Below are 18,012 nucleotides of genomic sequence, written 5' to 3'. Positions count from 1 at the left end.
GTACCATTTTGTAACCTCTCTGACAGTATATGAAATTTACAGTTATTCTAATACTCACTCTTAGAACACGCTATGTTTTCACTGTTGTATGGCCTTAGCATTTATCATATATAAAGTGTCTGCTGTTCCACTGACATACAAAGCTAATCCCATGTTGTCTTGTGTCTTTAGAGTAATCTTGAGATTACGGTGTATGATTTTTTAAAAAATTTGTGCTCTGGTTTTTCAAGTTTGTTCGAATCATGCTCAGTTCTTTATATTTTCTTACACATTATAGAGTTAGCTCACTAATTTCTGTCAAAAACCTGCTGAAATGTTTATATTAATTAAGCAGAATGTAGATATGAGACAATATTTTAGCAATGCTAGATATTTTGATTAATTGACACTTATTTAACTGTTTCAACAGTTTGCAAAGCAACATTTCATAGTGTTTTCACACAGACTTACAAAAGTTTCACTTTTCTATAAGCAAGTTCCATATTTGAATGCCTTTGCCTTATTATTTCCATTTAAGTTTCCAACTTTTTCCAAGGGCATAATAGAGTAAGAATTCATCAACTGATGTATGGATAAAGGAAATGTGGCAGATATTAAAAAAGAGAGAGAGAATGCAATCGCCATCCTACATATCAATTATTATTTTTAGCCAGTGTTTCTACTCTGGCAGCACAGTGCTGTTTGTACTTATTGCTTGTTTGACATTATGGTTAGTGGTGCATTAAACTGTGTTTGCAAAGCAAATTGAAATTATGTTATTGGAAAAATTAAAAGAAAAAAGAAAGCAGGAGGGATTGAGAAGTGGGGAGGTTTTTTTTTCATTTTAGAAATATGTATTATTTGAAATATATCCTATTTATCTTAATAAAAATTGAAGAACAACAGAAATTGGGATGATTTTCCTTGTCTACCATGTATTTTGCACCTGTCTAAACTTAATATTAGTTCTGCTTTTTACCTTTAAACCAAACTTGTTTTCTTGAAATATACCTGATGATATAATGATCTCTAATGATTTAGTTTTACTAATTGTGAAAGACTTTCACTAATGCTTACGGGCGCTATTATTTCCTGGTAATATCCTTGCCCAATTTTGATATCATAACAATACTTTCAGCATTTTTTTCACCCCTTCAAGAGATTGACATCAATTCTTATTAAAATATTTCATGAAGTTCAGTAATAATGATTTCTGAGTGTTGCATTGCCTTTGTGGAAAAGTCTTAAAGTAAAAATTCCATTTCATTCATACATAGAGGAATACTCAGATTTTCATTTCCCTCTAAATCTGTTTGGACAGTATGAGTTTAAAGTGATGAACTTATTTCATGTAAACCTTCGAGATTGTTGCGACAGTTTTTGTGTCATTAATTTATTACGTCTCATAGCTTTTTTACTTTCATTATTGCTGATTCTATCTTCTCTATAGATACTTACCAATCTTATGGATTTTGGAAAATTTCATTGATCTTATGTAATTTTAATATTTGTTTTTGTACTTGTTTCCTGTGTTTGTATTTCATAGCTTTCATTCACTGTGGATTGAATTTTCTTTTTATTTTTACTGTACTTACCTGAAAGCTTACATCATTGCTCTTGAGTTCTTTTCTAATTTAAGCATTTAAAATTAAAAGAAACACTTTCTCTGCAAAATCCTGCAGGATCAACCCACATATTTTCATGTATTACATTTTCATTTTCAGTCAGGGCAAGGTATTTAAAAATATTTTTGATATCTTTAAATCATGTGTTATTTAAATGTGCATGTTTTAAAATTATTTATTTATGTTTAAAAGATGTATTTTTTGATGGTGGGCGGGGGGTAGATTTACAGAGAGAAGGAGTGACAGAGAAAAATCTTTCATTTCCTGATTCACTCCCCAAGTGACTCCAATGGCTGGAGCTGAGCCGATCCAAAGCGAGGAGTCTCTTCCAAATCTCTCATAGGGGTGCAGCATCCCCAGGCTTTGGGCCATCCTCTACTGCTTTCCCAGGCCAAAAACCAAGGAGCTGGATAGGAAGTGGGCCAGTTAGAAACAGAACTGGTTCCTATACTGGATCCTGGCACTTGCAATGCAAGTACTTTAGCCACGGAGCTAATGTGCTGGGCCCAAATGAGCATGTTTTAATTTGCAAATAATTATTGATACTTACATATCTTTGTGTATATATATCTTTATATGATTTTTCTCGGGGTTTAGTCCTGCCAGCAGACCCTGAGGTCACCGAGGGTGAGGCAGACAGTGGCCTTCAGCTGCAAGAACCACCAGAGACAAGCTGGTGAGGACTGTCTGCTTTTTTACACAGAGGTTACAGGTACTAAAGGGGAAGGAAGCCAAGGGCAGGAGGGAGCCTTCCGGCAAACACCACGCCCACCAAAGACGCTGTAATTGGCTGTATGACACGTCTGTTTCCCTAGATCTTCCAGTCGTGTCAGAGGTCATGTTCCATGTGTACTCCCCTTGACCTTGTAGCCATGTTGGAGGTCACACTCCAGATGTAGGTCAGAAAGTTGTTCCTCAGGCCATAGGGAAGGTTAGGCTTAAGCCATGCCTTCCAGGCAGCAGGGCAGGACCTGGGGCGATCACCCACATGATTTGATTTCAATTTGGTGATACAGTACATTTACATGATATCAATATTATGAACATTGTTGAAAATTGTGACCCACCTTTGTTTTTAAATATTTCATGTTTTTGAAATAAATGTGCATCACAATGATGAATATTGGATTATTTTATGTCAAGTAGATCATGTTGGCTGGTAACAATGTTGAAATCGTCTACACATTTATTTTCTTTCTTTTTCAAAGATTTATTTTATTTGAAAGGCAGAGTTACGCAGAGAGAAAGAGAGGGAGAAAGCGAAAGAGAATCTTCAATTCTTTGATTCACTCCACAGATGGTCACAGAAGCTGGAGCTGAGCCAGTCTGAAGACAGGTACTAGGAATTTCTTTCAGATCCCCCAAATCAGCGCAGTAGCCCAAGGACTTGAACTATCCTCCTCTGCTTTCCCAGGCCATAAGGAGCTGGATAGGAAGTAGAACAGCTGCTGTTGCAGCTGGCACCTTTATGGGATGCCAGTACTGCGAGTGACATTTCAGCCTCTTTAGCCAGCCTTCTGCCCAGTTATGTGTATTTTAAAGGATTTTAACATTTCCACATGCACTGTAGATTTGTGTCTCTCCCTGTCTGTCACATTCTTTTCAAGAATTTTCAAGATTGTTACTAGGTGTTTATGTGGTTATAGCTTAGATCTATTTTTTAAGTTTTATTCATTTCTAAGGCAGTTACAGAGATGGAGAAAGAGGAGGGATGGGGGGGGGTGCAGGGAGAGAGAGAGAGAGAGAGAGAGAGATCTTCCATCTGCTGCTTCACTCCCCAGAATGGCCGCAACAGCCAGGGCTGGGTCAGAAAAAAGTCAGGAGCCGGAGTTTCATCTGGATCTTCAAGCAGTCGTGGCATTCTCATGGATTTCCCAGGCACATTAGCAGGTAACTGCATCAAGGAGTGAAGTATAGTTACGAACTTAGCATTCTTCTGTTTATTCATTGTGAGTTCCTTTTATTCAGGAGAGAAAGGTACTGCAATGTGTCTTCACTTCTCGGTATGCTAGTCTCTACTATACATCTACTTCTAATATAATTATCACACTGCTGTTAGCTTATTTCTGCTGTCATGCTATCTGTTTTGAAAAATATTTATTTATTATGTGAAATTACATGTATATAGGGAGCTATCTGTCTCCTGTTTGCTCACCCGAATGTCAGCAACAGTTGAACCTGGGCCAGGTTGAAACTTGAGGCGGAAACTCCATTTGGGTCTCACATGTGAACAGCAGCAAGCAAGAACTTGGTCATCATTCATTGCCTCTCAGGCACAGTGACAAACAGCTGCATCGGAAGCAGACAATAGCCGGGACTCAGGCGCTTCGTATGGGATTCAGACATTCCGACTGTCAGAACAATGCCCTGTAACACAATGCCTATTTGTCTTCATGCTGTTTTTATTTCCAACCAACATTTGGTTCATTTATCATAGCTCTTTGTTTTATTTTTAAAGGTGTTTCTGTACATTTTATAACACATAACTTCAATTTATCATAATCTACTCTCACGTGAGATCATTACTTCCTCTATACGGAAGCAGATTCATCTTCCCAATTTACTCAGGTGTGTTGGAAATCACGTAAGGAACGTTTACTATAAGTTGACACTTAAGTTTTGTGACATCTAGGATGTATCAACTTTGAAATCTTTAGCTCTATCAGTTGTTATCGGCTCTCTTTTCATAAAAAGTACATTATTGGTGTCTTGAAGATACGTGACTTAGTAAGAAGAATACTAGAATAAGATGACAAGGATGAAATGACTGTGTGAGGAACTTGAAGCAGTTAGACTGAAGGGATGGCTTCGTGGGACTGCACCTGATCTGTCTTTGTAACCTCCAGCAATGGGGCAGGGTCAGGAAAGGTGCATCTGCAGTTCTAAAAATACGCTTGGTCATGAGATGAATAAATGAATTTAGGGATGACTAGCAATAACCCAGACCAACAACTGACAGTTCTGCTGTAGCATTTGAACTGTCCTGAATGTCTTTCCTAGATTAAAGGGCCAAGTGCATTGGCTATTTCTTGCATAAAGGTGAAAAATACCTTACGAATAAGGAAGTTAAGTTTGTTAGGTGAAGAGTTTACTTCTTCTGTATCAAATTATCAGATGTTCTCCTTGGAAATGAGAATATTTTGTTCTACTCAGACGACTCTGGAAACTATAATTCACCCGGGGAATTTTCTGAACTCTTGATAAATCCGAATGGCCTCTATCTTTTTAAAAAATGTCTTTCTTCTCTTGCCTAAAGCTCCAGGAAATCCCTGACTGTTGAGGAAGGATGAAATTCTAACACAGGGTTTGGGTGCAGTGGAAGTCCCTCAAGCAAAGAGAATGTTCTGGAAACAAGTTGCTCCTATAATGGGTCCGCAGGGTTTTCAATCAAAATAATTTCTTTTCAAAATAGGATGGCAATTTTTGACACAACTTTGGAAAGCTTGTTTTGTTCTATTAGAGGTTGTTTGTTTTATGTTCAACGGTCAAGTTTTTAATCTTTTGCAATGACAAGTGGGTAATAACATATTTCCAAGACTTGTTTCGGTTAATTTTCAAATTCATGGATTGAGATACTGCTTCCGAGACATGTAATCATCAGTTACATCTAGCCATTAGGAGAGAAAGGGTGACATGTATTGATTATGTGAAACATCTAAATAAAACCTTATCATATCCAGGTTTTTGTTACATCTACTGTCCAACAAATTTATTTAAAGATGACATGTATTCAAATGTGTGTATTTACATTTCTCTCCAGTTTTAAAATTGAATTCACACAATGTTTTTTTTTTTTAATATTATAAGAAGTCAACTTGACTCTCAGAGATATCTTCTTTTCAAGGTCTCACTGATGGCTACATTTAGCACTATTTCTTTAGGGTTTTCATTTGCTCCAGAGAAGTATTTTTGATGAAATAGATCAAGTCACATGGGAATTTCTTCTCTCTATGAACATGCCAGAACTCTGGGTTTCAGAGAATGACTGCTTAAACAGTAAGAGAGCTATCTTTTGGAATTTCATAAAAACACACATATTTCATTGAAATATTTATAAGAAATGTAAATGTATTTTATTGTTTGATTTTCCTGAGCCATACATCACTCTATTTATAAAACCTCCAATGAACCAAATCCTAGGGATAAAGGATCAAATAAATGGTTTGTGCCGACACAGCACATAATTTGAATAGAGGAGGAAAGACAAACATGAAGAATAAAATTCTCTTAGTAAGAGTTTTGAGGGAAGAACGGAGAACATTTGGATGGCACAGTCATAATTCAGGACATGGTTATGATGGTCACAGTAGCAGGAGAAGCAATATCAAGATGAGGATCATGAGTATAAGAACATCGGTAGGAAATACAAGCAATATTCAGGAGAGAGCCAATGGTTTGTTCTTGCTGGTGATATTTGATATCTGAAGGAGAAACAGAAATGAAAGCTGAAAAGGAATCATCACAAAATACTGGCTTCCACAGCATGGTTTTAAGATTAGCTGATGTAAAGTAATGCTATGCGTGAAAAAGATGAGGAATGCTTTGTTCAATGTCTGGTACCCAGTTCAATTCTCTTGAATTCTGTTTTGCCGCTTGAGAGCGTGATGTATGTCATACTCCAGAGAGTCCTAATCACATTGTCGTGTGTTCACAGTTGATTTGGCAAAAAAAAAAGTGGTCATCACTGAATGTTTTTGAGAAGGAAAGTAACATGATCAGAGTCACTGTTAGGAAGATTTCGTTGACAGCTCCCTGGAAGATGGATTAGAGTAGAGAGCGGCTGGATAGGAAAAAAGTTTGGGTTTGATTGAACAGCCAAGAAGAGTAAGAAGTCTGCACCAAAGAGACAACAGCAGTAATAAGCAAGAGGCGATGGGGATGGGGAGCAGTGTCTGTGTGTCTAGATGTGCATTCGTTATTTTGGTTACTGTAAAACTGACAGTATTTTCAGTCCAACTGAATGTGGGATACAGTAGCAAACACTTGGATATTGACTTTGAAGTTGGGAGCTATCACAGTTTGGTGCAAAGCAGTATTATTAATAGTAATCTTTCAACTCACTGATACAAGTTGGATGTGTGTGTTCCTACATACAAAGACACACATGCAGCAACAAATGCATCCATGGAAGTTCTGTTCCTATAATGGAGAAAGCATCTTTCAAAGGACTGGATCACCGAGATTGGCTAAATATTGGTAGATGAATGACGTTTCTCTGGACCTAATGTCCTGAGACACTCGTAAGTGCCCATGCTGTCTTACAAGGCATAGTAGAGAATGAAAATATCAGGCAAAAAAAAAAAAAAAGAATCCTAGAATATTGTCAAAGCGTTTAATTTGAATTATTGTTCAAAAACAAGGGTTGATAGTTCTCATTGCTCAGATCCATTTATATGGAAGTGATGAGGAGAGAGAAAGTGAGAGAGAAATGTGTATTATACACACACACATATATACATATATATATACATATATGAAGAGAAAGGAGATTTGACAAGTTGGCTTATGAAGGACAATCTTGTTCCAGGATCTATGTAACCAGATCCAAGTGCAATTCCCATTCCATTGTCATAAGGAATTGGACTGGAAATACATAAAAGGCAAAACTCAAAGGGAAAATACATTAAAATTTTAAGATATATATGAGATTTAGGATATGGTTGATAACTTTTGTTATCTACATATATGCTAATTTCTCAAGTTACTTTGTGAGACATGCAGTCACTTTTTTTCTGTAGATTAAGAACCCACTCTCATTTACTCAGTCTATTATGTCTTAGCTAATTTTTCTTTTTTAAATATTAAAAGTACTTATTTATTTGAAAGAGAGAGAGAGTTGCATGCATCATTTATCCTCTGGTTCATTCCCTAAATAGCTGCAAGAGCTGAGGCTGGGTCAGACTGAAGCAAGGAGCCCAGAACTCCATCTGAGTCTCCCAGGTGAGTTACAGGGATCCAAACATTTGAAACATCTGCTGCTGCTTTCCTGGGTGTATTAGTAAGGAGCTGGATCAGAAGCAGAGCGGCAGGGGCTCAAAGCAGGGCACCAACATGGGATGCTGTCACTGGGCTATGGTGCTGGCTTGATTTCATGTTAGTTTCTCTTAAGCTTAAGACATCTCTTTCAATCGAATTTTGGTGAAACTAAGGTACCACTGCAGTGAAAGAAACTTCTCATTCTGCTATGTGTCTTAGTTGGACAGCAATATGTACAAAGAGATGATTTACAAAGAGTTCCCATTCTAGTTGCTTCGTCTTAGGGAACTTATTTGGCTCTATTATTCTCTTCAATTATAAAATTCATATATAGTAACAAGACCAAATTATAAGGATAGCTTAATACTAAACTAAGTGATGCACATAAAGCATTTGAGAGAACCTGTTGTATAGCGATCAGCATTACTCTTCCCTTGAGATAATCAATGAGCTATTTACAACTATACATGCTATATGCTTTCTCATAAAGTGCTTCTGCTGCTTTGGTGTCCACCCTTTGATCATTTTCTGGCTCAAAGAAGAGAATACCTGATATAAAACAAAATTACATTTTGTTACGTTTTACCTTGCTCTTTAAAACCTTGTCAATGGCTGTTCAAGGAAGCAGTGCAAATTGATACGCTTTAAATTAATGTTTGTTGTTATATTTGTATATGCAGTGATTGTTGCTGCATGTATGTTTTAAAGACTTGCTGATTTATTGACTTAAAAGGATGGTGGGGGATGGAGAGGTAGAGATCTCTTCTAAATATTAATCCATTTCCCAAAAGGCCTACCAAATTGGGTCTGGGCTAGGGCAAAGGCAGAAACCAGAATCTGTACACGGGCCTTCCCTGTGACTGGTAGGAAAACAAGTACTAAAGCATCATGCCTTGCCTTCTTGGCTAAACCAGCACTAAACTGAATCAGACGAGAAACAGCGGAGACACCAGCCACATCTCTGATGCTGCAGTCGGCCCTGTTGTTAGTACAGATTGGTCAACATAATTAAACATTCAAATCAATTTCTTTTCTTTTTCTTAGACTTTTGTGCCCAGGTATAAAGAGCTCAGTAAATCCTCATTATTTCCCAAATTATGAGATTCAGAGGCCTGATATAATTGCACGGAGGTCTGGAGAGCAGATTTGTTCTGTGACTCATCACCCAAACTCTATGCTTATCAAGACTGATGATGTTTTTGTAGTGTCCTGTAGATTTATTTGTTTATTTATTTGTTTAACACTTCAAGATAGGGCTGTGTCAAGTTGGGGTCATTTGAAGATTCCACCAATGATTTCCACTCACTGTATTTATGTGATGTCATTTTCAGCCCAAACATGATTTAAAATGAATTCAGTATTTCTGAGGCAAAAAAAAAAAAAACCCATACTGCAGATTTATTGAACAGCAGAAGAAAATGAGATTATTTTGCATCTGCTCTTGTAATTTTGGAAAGTACTTGGAGCTATTAATCAGCCCGAAGTTCTTGTGTTTTCTTACAATATCTTGACCGTAGCTGAGAAGAATAATCTTTGGCAAGAAAGAATTGAAATTTTTATACTATGCATAAAAATTAGAAAATGAACTTTCTGGTCCCTGGATTAGGAGATGCAGGGCAGAGTTTTGGTGGAAGGCTAACTACTTGGGAGAGAAGTGAACAGGGTGGGAGAAAAATGAAGTTATATGTGTTTAATGAAACAGGGATTGCTACCAATAATTCCAAATTTTGCTGGTAGAGTTGGACAGAACTTGGAGTGTCCAAACGTTTTGACTTCCAGCGACAGAGCAGTTTTGCTGTTGGAAAATGCGCTAACATGCACGGAGAAGCACGGAAGGAGCACGCATACTTATCTCTCCCGCATAAATTGCTTTTCTGTCTTTACCCCTTCTTTGCATTCCTTTATTTTTTATTCCAGCCTTGCTGTCTTCCTCTCCAACTCCTGCCATGGACATTCCATTTGCAGAGCTCAGGTCAGTAGTTTCAGACCATCTGCTGCCCTCTGGTGGCTGTATAATCCACCTAGCTATGCCTCAGCGACTAGCTTACCTACGTTGCAATGTTGGGGTTTGTGGCTGTGTTTCGTTTTGCTTTGTTTTTGCTTTTCACATAAAAATGGTATCTGAAACTGTATCGCTAACCTTTCTGTAGTTCTGTTCGACCTTGGTGTATACTAACACTGTGTAGCTTGAACATATGCAAAATTAATGTAAGGTTCGTGATAATTTGAAAGAGAGCATATTCACACATCATTGCACGTGCAGAAGACATGCTTTTCTTTAGTGGATATTTGCACATATTGCCTTTCACTCACTTGTGTGGAGTTTTGGATAAGCAATTTTTATACTAGAAACTAATATTCTAATACAGAATAAAACACTGGTTACCAGAGTAAGTTTCACAGTAGCAAAATTATTTTTAATCATCAGCTAATGATGAAGTCTTGATCAAAGCCTTGTGATTCAAGTGTATTTTAATATAATACTTCTAATAATTCCAGAAATTATTTTCAGGTTTCATTACTACTTCTTCGTCAAACTCTGGGATGTTTAAAGAAATTCTAAATTTCGATATTGCGTGTATGTGAACCAATTCGTGTATCTCTGAAGTCACAGCATTTTCTTTTATGGCCTTTTTTTCCTATCAAGTTTGCAATGTTCTCTTTGGTCAAGAGAGGACAGCCGTAACTACAGCAGGAATGAAGGATCCTTTCATTATTAAATTTGAGGTGCCTGTTCCTGATATTCCTCACTGCACTGCTTTTTATCTTCGGCTTTGAGTTAGGAACAAAGATATTTAATTTATTCAATAAATGCTTTAATGAAAACTGAACAGCGAATTCAGGGCAGCACCACATATTCAGTTACTCGAAATGTTCAGGAAACTGACAAGTCTACCAACGGGGAATGAGTGTGTGTGTGTGTGTGTGTGTGTGTGTGTGTGTGTGTGTGTGTGTTTGGCTTTTCTCTTTTTTCTAAAAAAGATATATGAGCAGTTGCTTAAGAACTATATTAGAATATTTAAATATTTCTTGTAAAGTTACACCCAGTGAAAATATTCAAAAAAGATAGGAAGATAAGAGGCAGAGTCCAGATGTTATAAACCAATGCTTCTAGATGGTTAATGTTCAGGTCTGCCAGCACACATGAACACTCAAGCCAAGGATCTCCTTGACTTCAATAACAAATGATGCAAACATTATTTATACACTCTAATTTTCAAGTTTGATTGTTGTAATCCATGTGATGATAGGAAAATGTCAGGAACTTGCTGCATTTTCTGACGCTCAGCGGGGGTTAGTGCTCCATGTCCGTGTGTGTTAGCAGGCTATGTACGTTAGAGTACTGAGCATGCTTTCAGTTCCTAAGCTAAAATGTAGCTTATCAAAGTGTATAAATTAGAATGAGAAAGGACACAATCATCGTTGAAAGAGTAGCATGTAAACTTGTAAACACTTCTGAACTGATGGATGTAATGTTTGCTCAAACATTCACCACTGGGCTTTGGTTACTGAATATGACAAAACTATTTGTTGTCTGGGTTCAAGATATTCAACCACACAATTACTATTTTAAACTCCCCTACAATGTTTCTTTTTTCTTATCTGAAAACATCAAACTAGGAAGATTCAGCCAAAGAAAATTGTGTTACAGGAAATAATTTTTCTAATTGTATATTGTCAGTCCAGTGCAATCACTGTTTATCAAGTAACTTAATTCTAACATTATAGGTTCAAAAGTGAAAGTTTCCCAATCTGAAATAGTCGATGCACAGTGTAACTAAATATGTATTTTAAAATTATTTTGCAGAAACTAAACATAACTGAATTATTTTCCAGACTTTTGAAATATCTTGTAACTTGTTTCTATTGTTTGAGTAAAATAAATACAAGCCATCTATTTCTGTAGGAAATCACATTAAATTGTTTTAATAATTAGCTTCACTAATTGAATTTAAATTTATCCTCAAACTTGAAATTTTATTTGTGAATGTTTTTATAAAATTTGGTTCAGATTATTGTGATCAGCTACAAAGGAAAGATGTTGATACTTACAACTTTGTCATAGGGTTTTTTTTTAAGATTTACTTATTTTTATTGGAAAGTCAGATACACAAAGAGAGGAGGCAAAACAGAGAAGAAGATCTTCCATCTGATGATTCACTCTCCACATGACCACAACGGCTGGAGATGCGCTGATCTGAAGCCAGGAACTTTCTCCAGGTCTCCCACACGGATGCAGGGTCCCTAGGCTTTGGACTGCCCTGGACTGCTTTCCCAGGCCACAAGAATGGAGCTGAATGGGAAGTGGGGCCATGGGGATTAGAACCGGAGTCCATATGGCATCCCAGTGCTTTCAAGGCGAGGACTTTAGCCGCTAGGCCATGGCACTGGGCCTGTCATAGGGATTTATGAGACAAGAAAAAAAGCAGTTAAAAAGCAATCACATGTGGAAAGTACATATGTGACTTGTCTCAAAGCTAAGAAAGAAAACCACTGAAAATCAGAAGGTAGTTGCAGTATGAAATTGGAAAATTTCTTAAAGCGTTAGGCTGTATTTTTTAAGGTAAAATGAAAATAAAGCAGTTGAATTTCAATTGTAATGTAAATTCACTTTGACACAAAATTGAAATGATGAAATCGTCCAAAATCCTTCAAATGTGGACAGTTCAAAGTTGCAATATTGTGGGTCTGTACTTCCTGCTGCAAATCAGAAAACAGCATTCCAAAGCCAAGATTTCAAAAAAAAAATTACAAATTTTATTAATTAGAAATACATCTCAGTAAAATGTTACAAATACTTTTATTGTTCATTATGGATCATGGCCATTATAAGATGCTCACTAGGACTGCATTTTATTGAATTGTGTTTTTATGTATATGTTAACATGATGGTTTTTTTCTAAGTTCTTTGAAAGTCTTTTTTTGTTTATTTGTTTGGTGACCTTATTATTTTAAGGAAACTAACACAATCAGATCCCTGCCTGCCTCTCTTTTGGCTTCCTCCAGTTCTCCTTCTCTCCCTTAACCTTTTCCTCCTTTACTATTTTCTGTCCTTCTTTTATCCATCTGTCTTCTTTTCTTTCCTATAACTCACGGAATGTCCATGTGCACAGCCTGATGGCTGCCTCATCCTGTGACGAAGCCAACAGTGTTGATCTACGACTGTATGCACACCGCATCTTTCTTCTAAAGCTGCAAGGCTCACGTTTAAACTCAAATCTCGGAGATTGCAGCACCTAGATTGCAGTACAAATTGGTATGACCAACCAGACCCAGTAACCATCCATCTTCATTCTTCCTGCCACCCTGTAAACTGGAACCTTTTGTAGCAAGAGGTAACTAAAATCCTAAAGTCGACTTGCAATAAAGGGAAGCAACGACGACTTTAAGATTGGACTGAAATATCTGACAGCTCTCTGAAACAAAACGAAACAAAATGTACCCAGGTTTCAGTTACGCTCTATTTGGTTTCTTTTCTTGTTAAATAAGTGCTGGCATATAACTCATTAGACACCTTGTGGGCAGCCTCACAAAGATGTGGGCAGTTCAATTTAGACTAAGTGGGAGGTGTATAATTCAGGGTTTAGGCTTCTCAATAAATCAGGCTTCAGCATATGAGATTTTTTTTTTTGCCATACACTTCAAATAATCTTATTTCCCTAGCTGCTGGCTCAAATTTGAATTTAAGCAGGAATATAAACAATATGCGGGGAAAAAGTTTTTCAATAACAACTTCCATTGATAATAGCATCTTAAAGCAGTAAAGTAGACTGCAAGATCCTGTTTCCTTGATTCATGCTTCTGATTTGGCTGTAGGCAGGAAAATTGTGTCCTTACCTGGGCGGATGGAGCTACATCATCTGTGCAGTCCATTCTAAAGTGTCTGTGAAATATTTTTAAATACCCTTGGAGACAGGTTTAACTGTTGGGCAGAGTCTGAGTTTTTAAAGGAAGCTGTGCAGCACATACTGGCTGCTTGCTATCTATTCATTTTTGTCCTGCCAGGAGCTTCCTCAGTGGAAACCATATGCCCTAAGTGACCAAGGCTAAATCTGTAAAGTACAGAGACAGGAGTTTGGAGATGGTTCTCAATTTTTCCTAGTAGCTGAAGATAAAATACAGATTAAAAACAGAACCAAGGTAAGATGAAAGTAAACAAATTACAAGTACACTTACGCAATAGGGAGTGTCTCTCATTGGAGAATCATCTTAGCTCTCCTACAGATAGTGAGATGAACTATGCTTCACACAATTATCTGAGGTTTATTATCAAATATTAACAAGCAAAACAAAATAACAACATACTGTCGGTTGGCAACTCTATTACCAAGTGACTATTTCGCTCAGTGGTAATAATGATGGGATGGTACTAGCATATAAGCTATCACTAACAGTGGCCAAATGAAGAAGTTCGGGAGCTGATAAATGGTTCTATGGAATATGAAATAGTTGTTTTTCTAGCAAGTGATCATTTTTTCCTATAGTACCTGAAAGAACCCTCCTTGGGATATGGTTATGTAAATTCACTAATAAAAAATGAAGTGTGCTTGTCTGCTTCTGGAATCCAGTGATGGAGATCCGCTATTCCCAAGAGATTTTTGGAAGGGGTTTCGTACCAGATATAATCACAGTTTTTTTTTCTGTATAAACAATTGTGTAAACGAAGTCTCATTTGCATAATGGAATTAAAATTTCCATGGAGACATATAAAGATTAAATAATATTAGGCAGGAACTGTGTAACATTTCTCTACCCTATATTTTACTCCATAAATGCTGCTTAGTACTTAAACTTTGTTGATGGAACTCCATTTCATCAATTTTATTTTTCTGAAATTTATTATTCATAAGTTGTGCGCATACTAATGTCCTTGAGATCACTGTTATCAACACTAAAAAAAAATCATGATTATAAAGTTAAACAAAAATAAGCTTGATCCTTGACAATCCAGGAGCTTATATGCTATTAGAAGAGACAGCCATTAACCAGATGGTGACAAACATACAATTGTGATAAAGGCACAGCATAAAAATTATGAATATAATTAGACACTACCCCCTTGTTAAAATACCAAGCTTTGCATTCAACTTATATATGAATAAAGAAAAGATAAAACATTCTTTAATAGGAAATGGTTTCTTATAAATAAATAGTGGGATAAGAAGTCAAGGACATCAGTCACTCTGAATGCATCCCCTAGGAGCTGGCACTGAGCCTCCAGTGACACTGACACCCATCCCATATGATTGCCTGCTCAATGTCCTGGCTGCTCCAACTCTGATCCAGTTCTCTGTTTATGTCTGGGAAGAATATAGTTCAAGATGAACCAAATATTCGGGCTCTTGCTACCTATAAGGAAGATCCAGATGAAGCTCCTGGCTCCTGGCTTTGGTCTGGCCCAGCCCTGCCCCTCTAGACAGTAACCAGTGGATGGAAGATTTTCTATATTGTTCTCACTCTCCCACTAAACATGCCTTTCAAATAAATGGACAAAGCATTAAAAATAAAATAATGTCCACTGGATTTAGTGGCATAGAAGCCATTGATGCTTTACCAAGAGCTACAACTCCAAGTTTGGCTAAAATGAAGTTCGGGAGATGACAAATGGTTCTATGGAATATGAAATAGTGATATTTCAGCTACGTGATCATTTTTTCCCCTCTAGTACAAGATAGAGGCAGAGTGGGTACAAAATGAATGAATTTTTGAAACTACTGTTATTTCCTGCTGGGTGAGACTGAAGAACATTCAAATATAACAATGGGAATATTTCATTCTGAATAGAAGGGTTAAATACACAGCACTGGAAGATTAATGAATTCAGTTATGTGCCTTTGAAGGTAGAAGGGTGTAAAATTGAAACAATCAATTGTAAGCAGGAGGAGAGACAATAGTCCTCTAATTATGATGTAGTGAAGACAAGATGGGTGTACATAGTGGTGGTTTTCACTTTGCCAGTGAAGAGAAAAAACATATCTCCATAATAAAACCAGAGAGTTCCTTTTAGCAATTATTATCTTATGATTATATATTTTAGTAGATTAAAATAAAGATCACTTTTTATCTTCATGTACAAATGTGGCATGTTCAGTACCCTTCCCCCAAATAGGATTTCCTTTTAGTCTTATGAAGAATTCTGTGTGTAAATGGGAAAAAAATACTCCATGATGTATTTCTACATGGTAAAGAGAATTTTGGGCATTAGCTATACTATTATTTTTCTATTTGGTTTAAGAAAAAGCATCACAAACGATGTGACTTTTACAATGCAAATCATATCATTGTTAAGTAGAGGAAAAATCTACTCCAGTTCTCATTGTGTTGATGATGCACTCCTGGGAGTGGGGAGAATGATCAATTTTTCAGTCGTCTTCAGTTTCTGGAGCCCACCTGCTTCCCTGGCTCTTTCTTCAAAGTCAGCCACATTAGTCTCATGTTTTCAAGAAGTTTCATCCCTTTGACTCCTTCTTTTCAATGTCTGATGCACCTCCAAGGACAACTGCGATTACTTTGGGCCTAGCTGAGTAATACAGGATTCTATTCTTTTGTTAAGATCAACTGAGGAGGGACTTTATTTATTTATTTGCTTGTTTGTTTATTCTGCAAGCTTTACTTCTCTTTTCCATGTGACATAACGTTTCAAATTGCTATTGGATTACAACTAAAATATACATTGGAGGCCCTTGCCCTATCTACTGTAGACATTAAATAATAGATAGCTTGGAGCTTTAACTTCAAAATGTGCAGTATTCCAGGAGAGAGCTTTTGTGACAGGTGCTATGATGACAAGTTGTTTAGGCATTCCAGACTTTTATGGGAAAGTAAACAGCACTACTTGCCAGACCATTAATGTAAATGTTCTTAATTGCAGCCACCTTCTATATTCTTTTTCCAAAATTGTGTCCTGATCTTTTGTTCCACTACTTTCAGAAATTCCAGACCTTCTGCTGTACTTCATAAAAATTCTACAGCCCTGTGACAATCACCACAGATTACAAACTACAAGGTGCATAAATAATCAGAAAATCTGCTTCTTCCTGGAAACCAGAGGGTGCTCCCCATATTCTGATCCCCACTAAGTCAGTGCAAAACTACATGGAAAGTAGTAAAATGGATAAGAGTAGGTTTATGAATTTGTAATTCCATCCTGGTTTTTTTTTTATTTCATTCTCTGACACAGTTTCTTAGGCCCTGAGATTTCCCCAACCTCTCTAAAAAGCCCTCCCCCCATATTGAATTCCTCCATATTGTTGCAGTTGCAGTAGTGCAGTTCATATCCAGCCATGATTCCTTCATGGCGGGCATGGACCATGCAGAAAGTCCGGCATCTTATTGTCCAGATAAATTCAACAGTTTCATTGGGAGACCATCTCTGGTCTGAAAGTAGAGCTGGGGGAATATGATTCCCTCCAATGAAATGCCACTATGCAGCTTCAACATCAATTTACAACATCATGAAGTTAATTGACATGGTATTGAGTGACCAATATGTTAGAAAATGCAAGTCCTTAACCACATCCTGTGACTTTTTCACTGACATTTCAATTTTAGTTTATGTACAACCAACTGCTATACACCTTAAAATAGTTGTAAGGTACTATTCAGCTGTCTCGTGTCTATTTTTATTTTTATATTTTGCAGCTTATAGTATTCAAGCATGATTTCTATTGAACTTCACAAATTTTAGGCTAGTCCAAACAGGCTTATAACTCAAACATGCCATATATTAACAATCGAGGAGCAGAACAGTTTTAGGAGGGGTGTGCAGAGAAATCTTCAATACCTTAGTGAGGTGTAATTCCGTCCTGTTAAGGTCACCATCCCTGACGCTTATACATAAAGTGAGTTGAATGAAGTAAGCTGAATGACTTAGCAAAGTACCAAACATGGATTAAGTCAAAGTGACAACAGTTAAGGGATAAAGTTAACTATGTAAAGATATTTCATGTAAAGATACATGTAATAAACTCTCATAACAATAGCAACTCCCCATTCTGTAGCTGATCCTCTGGTTGTAGTTGATATTTACAACTGCCTTCTGTCATTGCCTACCCTTTACTTTCTTTATTTTAAACTAGTGGAAATGACTCATGGTTTCATTCAAAGTATCTGACTCATTTTGTGGTCCTGTTTGGATTGGGTTGTTGTAGTTTTCCATTGACTTAAAATGACAAGAAATAGTAATATTAAACAATTCTTAAGGGAGTTTTTTTTTCAAACATAGTTTTCCTTGGTGTAGAATAGCAGCCAAAATTCCCCTTGGTAGTCAGGATCAATTCCTCCTGTCAGCATGGTAACTTCCTTCTTTGCCTATTGATTCGAAAGGATGACATGTCCAAAGTGACTGAGCAGGCAATTGTCTTGACTTTCAGCTCAATGGTGAAAGTGTTACTTACAGAGTTGGCAAATCCATACCCACATGGTCTATACC

The sequence above is a fragment of the Ochotona curzoniae genome, unplaced genomic scaffold, assembly GCF_017591425.1.
Source record: "Ochotona curzoniae isolate NIBS_2020 unplaced genomic scaffold, NIBS_Ocur_1.0 scaffold_4701, whole genome shotgun sequence".
Lineage (NCBI taxonomy): Eukaryota > Metazoa > Chordata > Mammalia > Lagomorpha > Ochotonidae > Ochotona > Ochotona curzoniae.
Note: the sequence above shows the minus strand (reverse complement) of the source record.